Here is a 7,815-nt window from a genome sequence, read left to right on the forward strand (position 1 = left end):
AAGTTTGTAGCCGTAGGATGGGCCCTACGGGCCCTACAATGCTCTGTATTGTTAATATAGATATATATATTATTATACTCCACTAGGCAAAACCGCAAAAGCAAATAAGAAACCATTTTGTACTTGGAAACAAAGTCTAAAAAGTCGTCTGTTATCATTGTATATACTATATAGTAAAGCTGCCTACCACTATTTGCAGCGAAGATTGAAGAATTGAAACAGTGCAAACGATGGAGAAGAACAGGGCAAACAATGATCTCCCTCATGAGATAATTGAGTTGATACTCTTAAGGTTACCGGTCAAGTCTATTCTGCGATTCAGGTGCGTATCAAAATCATGGTGTTCTTTACTTGACGATCCCAATTTTGTTGATAGGCACTTTAGAAAACAATTAGAGGACAAAAACCAACTTGACAAGAAAGCCATATTTGTTTATCCAAATACAAGCTTAAACTCATTAGATTTGGAAACATTTCATTCTAGATTGATGACGATCCACTTAAAACCGGATTTTTTGGAATTAAGATATGGGGATCTAGCAACGGTCTTGTATGTATGACCGCAAAGCAGAACACCATAATGTGCTTATGGAACCCTTCTACTAGGAAACACAAGATCTTACCAACTAATACTTTGAACCACATAAATTATGTACAACGGAAAGTATATGGTTTTGGTTATAATCCAAGTATCCAACTATCGAAGATTATGAAGTTGTAGAAATTAGATTCTTAGCGCGTTTTCCTTCTGAAGTCTGTGTCTACTCACTAAGAAGAAATTCGTGGCGAAAAATCCAAGACATCCCTTACAGTATTCCGTACATAACAACAACGGGAGCGTTCACTAATGACGCACTTCATTGGACAGCATTTCCCTTAAGGTCTTTCAACGCAGTCATAATTGCATACGACGTTGGGGGTGACAGTTTCCGTGAGGTGCCATATCCGGACCATCTGATTAGCTATTCATGTAAGATTGACGCCGCAATATTGGATGATAATCTTTGTATGATGTGGTGTGATAAAGGCCCTTATGAATTGTGGATGATGGAAGAGTATGGTGCAATAGAGTCATGGACCAAGAAGTTTATTATAAGACTTGACCTTGAGTTGCAGTACACATCCCCCGGTTTAGTACCATTGTGCTTTATAAAAGACGGTGCAACTCTAGTACTAGACAGCATATACGATCTAAGATTGTTTGAATTGGGAAGCAAAATTTTGAAGAGATGGCCGGTCTCAACAAAAGATGGATTCAAAAGTTGTTGTTTTGAAGCAACTATCTACACAGAGAGTCTAGTCGCTATAGAGTGAGGATTACATATGTCCGTGCACTCTTCAGGCCTTCTCTTAAACGGACATGAGAAAGCCTGATGCCCTCTTTCGGTGAATGCGTTTTAATCCCTGCAACCGTTTTTAGAGGAGTTTCTTTATGTGTATTTAATGGTGTTGTACTGTTGTGTATTCAATGTCGATCCTATTGAACTTCATAGTTTTTTTTTACATGCCCTTCTTGATGTTGTGAACCTCCATAAATTCATGGGCGCGACTGTCACACATGGCCCAGCACAGAAAAAGACTTCAGAAGTCAGCTGTGATTGGCTGGTGAGGAGAGAGGAGAGAGAAGAGAGAGAATTTAACACATTATTTTACTACAATACACCAATCAGAATTGACTTCGGAGGTTTTTTCTGTGCTGGACCATGTGGGTTAGTTCTATCCTAATCCTAAATTCATTGTGCCTTGAGGTATATTTGTTTATTTATTTCATTTTTCTTTCCGCTAATTACTCTTGCTATTTGTCTAGCTATATTCTGTATCTCTATAGTCTCAAACTCTCTGAAACTTTTAAACTTTTTGATTTATTTGATCCCAAAGGACGTTTTGCATAATGGCAAGGTAATTTCTTTCGGATCCTGATTCTAAATAGTTCATATATGAAAAGACCACACAACTCCAGTTGCACCAAAAGAATAGGCGAACCTGAGTTCTGCACTAATGCTTAAGACCTCCATAGGCAATAGGCAAGCAGCACGCTGAGGCATTAAGTAAATTGGAAAGGTATTTACAACTGCACATTCTATAGTACAATTCTTACCAATACAGAAACATAATGGCACTATAAGAAAGCAACGGCCAAACATTCCAGCTGCCCTGAATTATATTCTTACCATCCCATATGTGTATGTAATACTGATTGGCTTCAAATGACAAAATTATTAGTCGAATTCTTTAGCAGTAACTGTTAAATGCCTCGACTGGACTTCGTGCTCCTTTTTCGGGATGATGTCTACAGCATTTAGAAAATCCACTGGACTACTCTCTTAAAATTCATTTGTTGTTAAAGCAATAAAGCTTAAATCTCTGTGAGGATTACTTGAAGCTTGTATTTGAGTACTGACTCTCAATACTGGGCTGCAAGTTACGAGACAAACTATCCACTAGTACAAGAAAGAATCATCTGCATCAAGCTCGACATTCCCATCTTCAGGAGGAAGCTTGAAAACCCAAGCAGTTACAGTATATGAACACAAACTAGGATGACTAGAGAATTTCAACAGGGAGTGATGAATTTGCCCTCTTTTGGGGGGGGGAGTAAAGATGGTGGCATTGTTACAAGCTACAAACCCTCATCTGTGTTGCCTGATTATTAGGAGCCATTTAGCAGGGTATAAAGTGGACACGACATGTGGAGGGGAACTGGGCTGGAAGTAAGGGTGTCTATGGGTAGTTTAACCGGAACCGGAACAGAAAAAATTATGGTTCCAGTTCTTATTTTTAGGAACCGTTTAAAAATGAGAACCGAAAAAACCATACCATATAAAACCGGAACCGAATAGTTTTTTAAACAAAAAAACCGGGCCAAAACCAGAACCGAACGTTATCGTATTTTTAACTTAAAAATATCGAAATAAAGATTATAAAAACTCAAAACGTTTATTTATATATTACTAAATTTTATTTATTAGTGTAATATGTAGTTTTCATAGTATTTAATATTATAAATAATATAAAAATATAGTTTACAACCTTAAATATATGGTTTTATTTAACTTATTATTGAATGACATTTACTTAAATCAATATTTAAAAAATGACTCGTTTGTGCAAAATTTTGTGTTTTTAGTACAATTTTTTAATAAGATCAATAAAAAATGTGTATAAATAGTGAATCTCTTAAGAACCGAAATGAAAAACTGGAACCAGAAAGAACCGCTAGGAACCGATGGTTATAGATATGGTTCTACAATTTTAAGAACCGCAAAGAATTGGAATCAGAATCGGAACCGAAACCATAAAATTAAATGGTTCTTAATTTTTACAATACTAAGAACCGGACCGTTTACCCTAGCTAGCTGGAAAACATTGCATCCAACAGTGGAATCTCTCAAATTCTTCAAAAGGTGCACTGAAGAACGTAGCATAATTCGATTACAAATTGTAACTTTTACTTCGTTCTTCACCGTTTAATAGGATTCAAAATGATGCCGGTCAATTTCCTTGACCCAATACCTCATATGTCGTCTAAATGTAACATTTGTAATGGATATTGATTTTTTTTTTCAATATTCAAGTGAAAATCCAGCTTCCTCTAAAATTATATGGATTTCTTGTTATTTGGCCAAGGTTATTTTGAATTTTAAGAGTAATCATACATGATACATTCCCCAACGGCCATGTGGTAGCGCCACTACACCTAATAGCTATTCATTATTATCATAACGTATCTCTAAATGTTTATTGAGTTCAGAATTCAAAATCAATTGACTAATTCTCAATGCTTAATTACTTATGCATTACAAACACTAGCAAAATGCATGTGCTCTGCACATGAACGATACACAAAACTTATTAAAGGGAATGTGAATATAGTTAGCAAGAGGAGAGTTAAGTTGCTCCATATTTAACCATAGTGTCTTCTGCAAAATATAATGCATTTCAACCCTCTTCACATCTTATATGATACATACACCATATAGCAGGAATATTATGTGTGTTGGCCCATTTGTGGTTAAGGGAAAAGTGGAAAACGCAGCATATAATTTAATTGTAATAATATGTTAAAGACCATTGCCCACGTATGCAGCCTTCTTATTAAATTTTATTTGGTTTTGGGCAAGACTTATGACTTAAATTGATATATTTTTTTTGATAAAGGACTTAAGTTGATCTGAAGAAAGCTCAAAAAGAAGAATCAAAACGGCAACCGTGATCATGAACAGTCATCAGCATATCGGCCCATTATGATTGTTATCCCACTATGTTTCACTTTTTTACTTGTTTTTTATTTATTATTAAGATGTTTTAAATTTGATTTATATATTTTTTTTCTGGGAATAATCACATTGCTTTAATTGAGATAAAAATAATTAAGTATGGTGATACCTGGGAAATTTCATACCACCTTATTAATGCGAAAATAGTATAAGTTTTCGAAATTATGTTTTGAGTTGCACATTAGTTATTTTTCTTCTTTTTTGATTCAAATGTACACATTAGTCGTTGCAGTTGGTATGCTAAAACTATGTGAACTCACTCGATCACTGGACTAATATAATATACTTATTGAACTAAAAAAATGTATATAGATATTCGCAAGAAATGATAACTTGCTCACATATTGTCTACTAAATCAATCTGACGTTAAAAATAAAATAAAGAAACCATAATAATTTCTAAAAAAAATGGAAAGAAAATACCACAAGAGAATGTAATCACACCACCGGTGTTTTTGTAGATCAATATGTTTTTTCACAATAGAAATATATGATCTCACATGAGGAATAGATCACATTGATCACTCACTGGTGTTTTTGTAGATCAATATGTTTTTTCACCAGTTGTATAAACTAGTATTACAACCTACAATCTCACAAGTCTCTCTAGTCCTTCTCTTCTCCTTTCTCTTCTCTCTTTCTCTTATGGATTCTCTTTTCTTTTTTCTTTTCTTTCTTTTCTCTCTCCTTTCTTCCTTTTTATTCCCCTCTCTCGTCCATGGTCTCTCCTCCTTCCACGTATCGCGGCAGTTACCTTGCAGTTATGGTTCCGCTCTCCATCTCTCCACGTCTCGCAGCACTTCCAAAACGGTTGGGATACCGGATCAAAATGTATAAACTAGATCTACAATGCAACAATGTCTCCCCTCTCTTTATACCAAGATCCGGTCCCATTGTTACCACTAACCTCCTATGTCATGTATACGTCCTATACACCAGTAGGCCTTTTAAAGCATGCTGCAGTAGCATCAATTCAAGGTGGCTGCTGAAGTTGACAGAGTTACATACATGAAAGCCAAAACAACAATATGAAAATAAAATACGATACCAACGGGACCTCAACAGTGTAATGTCAGTATAGGGTATGTAAGAGAAGGTGTTATTTGATAAAGCAGAAGTGCGCAAAACATCCTCTCGAAGTGGAGATCATGGAGTCCTAATAAATGCTCATTTCTTGCCTTCTAGGTGCAAACAGAAATGTCAAACCAACCAGTAAGCCCTGACATCCTATTGCAATGGATCGGTAACTTTCTGCAAGGGCAAAACAAATTGGTTATTGTATCGTTCAGATATCAGGCCAATTATTATATTTTCTATCACCACCAAAATATCACATACAACCAATACATGAACATAATAAAATAGAACGAATACCAGTTCCCATGCCTAACCAAGCTTAACACTGGCTGTTATTATCATGGCCCAAAATGTGTTCCTCTTTTTGGTCCACCAGCCAGCCTGCCTCACAGAAGCTTCATAGACCTTTAAGATTTGAGGTTATGTGTACTATGGAATAACCTGTTGCTATCCATAGACAAAGTTAAGACAAAAATGTCTTAAAGGTACGACGTAAATATCACAGGATGCCTTGACTATTCTAGGAGTTTCATCTAATATAAGCTAATCTAAGTGCCACAATATACATCAAAACACATTCAAGCACAAAACACTACAACAAAACACTTTTCCTACATCTAAACAGGCTGTAAGTGGCATTAAATCCATGGTTTACTCGGAATTTTATCAAAGATCGACACACACTACTCTAAGATAGAGTGATACAAAATGAAGAAACATCATATCATGTCGTGTCATTGAGTGGGTATGGATGTTATAAACCAACAAAAATAAGGATATTTAGAAGTAAGTTACATAAAATTCATTGTAATTCACAATACCACTCCCATCTTGGCTGGCTTTAGCCCACACCTCCTTCGTTTCGTTAGCACTAAGTCCATGAGGATGATCCGACCAACACCAAAGCATGCACTATCATAGGAAAGTTACATGCAACAACCTAAATGACAATGTAAAGAAAACTATAAACATATGACCTGCATTACAATTTAATTTTCAGCTACTTAGGTTGAGTATGCACCTGCATCCCATAGGTTACGTTACTCCTCATGATTATATCCTCCCTGTCCAGTAACCCACAACTTCAACTCCTTTCTATCACTGCCAAATAAAAGAAGTACTATATTACACTGGATGGTAAGCCCATCATGTCTATCCCTGCCTCTTTTATCATAGATGCTTCTAGGAATTCCTTCTAAATAAAATAATGTTTTCCATCACCGCTAAACCATAGTTGGAGTTTCGAGTCCCTGACTAATCACCATGAATCAACATGAATGCATTTTACACAGCGGCCGTGCAGAGCTGGAATTCTAAATGCAAACCGAAATACTGGCCAGAGCAATTGAAGACCTGCCAAAGCAAATTTATTCCAAAGATGGATACGAAGCATGTTTACATTGTATTTCAATCATCATACAAACGTTAATAAAATAATTCGTACACAATATTATAACCAACAACTTCATGACATCTCTCGTGTAAAAAATAAGATGCCATGCATTTATAGACATTAGGAATTGTGTATAAAAATTATGCAAATAAAGTAAACATATAATGAGCGTTTAGTCTCGTAGGTTTATAAGTTAAAACATTCAGTAAAGACACGACAAAAAACTGCAGCTCAAAGCACATAAATTAGAAGTCTGCAAGATTCAATCAACTCGAACCTAATGCACAGATGCATGGTGACGGTGGAGACACCTTTTAATTTAAAGAGAGAAAATAAACACAGAGAAACTCAAAGAAGTACCTTCCATCCTCTTCTTTCTTTTGAACTCAAACTTGAGGTTTGAAATTGAAGGGGAGAGGTAGCAAAGGGAAGAGAGAGAAACCATTTGTTATGGTCCAACACTCACATTATATAGTTTAGGAAAACTAATTCTTATACCAGGTTGTTCAATTATTATTTACAACGTGAAATATCATATTTAACGCTGCAATGAACAAAGGTGCATGGAGGGAGATAATGGAAGAGGGGATAGAAGGCAAGTGGTTTCTTGTAGAAAATATTATGAGTTCAATCAGTGAGATTTGAAAATCAATCATCTTAACCAAAGATCTAAAGTCAATTTTCTAAGCAGATGTTTCGAAAAATTGCAAATAATATTCGCCGAGTGAAAAGGGGTATGAAAATCATACTAACATTATACTGTAATATTTGTTCATGTACTATAGCATCAAGCAGGCTACAACACGTAAAGTAAAAATAGATAAGTAGTTCATTTGAATAGCTTTCAAAACTAAAAAGGAACATCTCCTTAAAGTTTCCAACCTTTGCTTCTTAGAAAGAAGTATAGATCAAAAGGAAGTCCTATAAACGTAGAAGAACACTATCTATCTCACATTATTTCTTTTTATCATAGTTCAGAAGTTTATGCTAGCATGTCTTTTACGTCATGTACGCAGAAGAAGTCAAAATGATGCTAAGAGATAATTTTATTAGTCAGATATTACCTCT

The 7,815-nt window shown here is 35.4% G+C and overlaps 1 pseudogene; it reads left to right on the forward strand.

Annotated features, from left to right (window-relative positions):
* The first annotated feature begins 437 nt into the window (after positions 1 to 437).
* Positions 438 to 1,509, forward strand: LOC147500006 (F-box/kelch-repeat protein At3g06240-like; annotated as a pseudogene).
* Positions 1,510 to 7,815: the final 6,306 nt, after the last annotated feature.

The sequence above is a fragment of the Coptis chinensis genome, chromosome 5 (assembly GCF_015680905.1).
Source record: "Coptis chinensis isolate HL-2020 chromosome 5, ASM1568090v1, whole genome shotgun sequence".
Taxonomy (NCBI): domain Eukaryota; kingdom Viridiplantae; phylum Streptophyta; class Magnoliopsida; order Ranunculales; family Ranunculaceae; genus Coptis; species Coptis chinensis.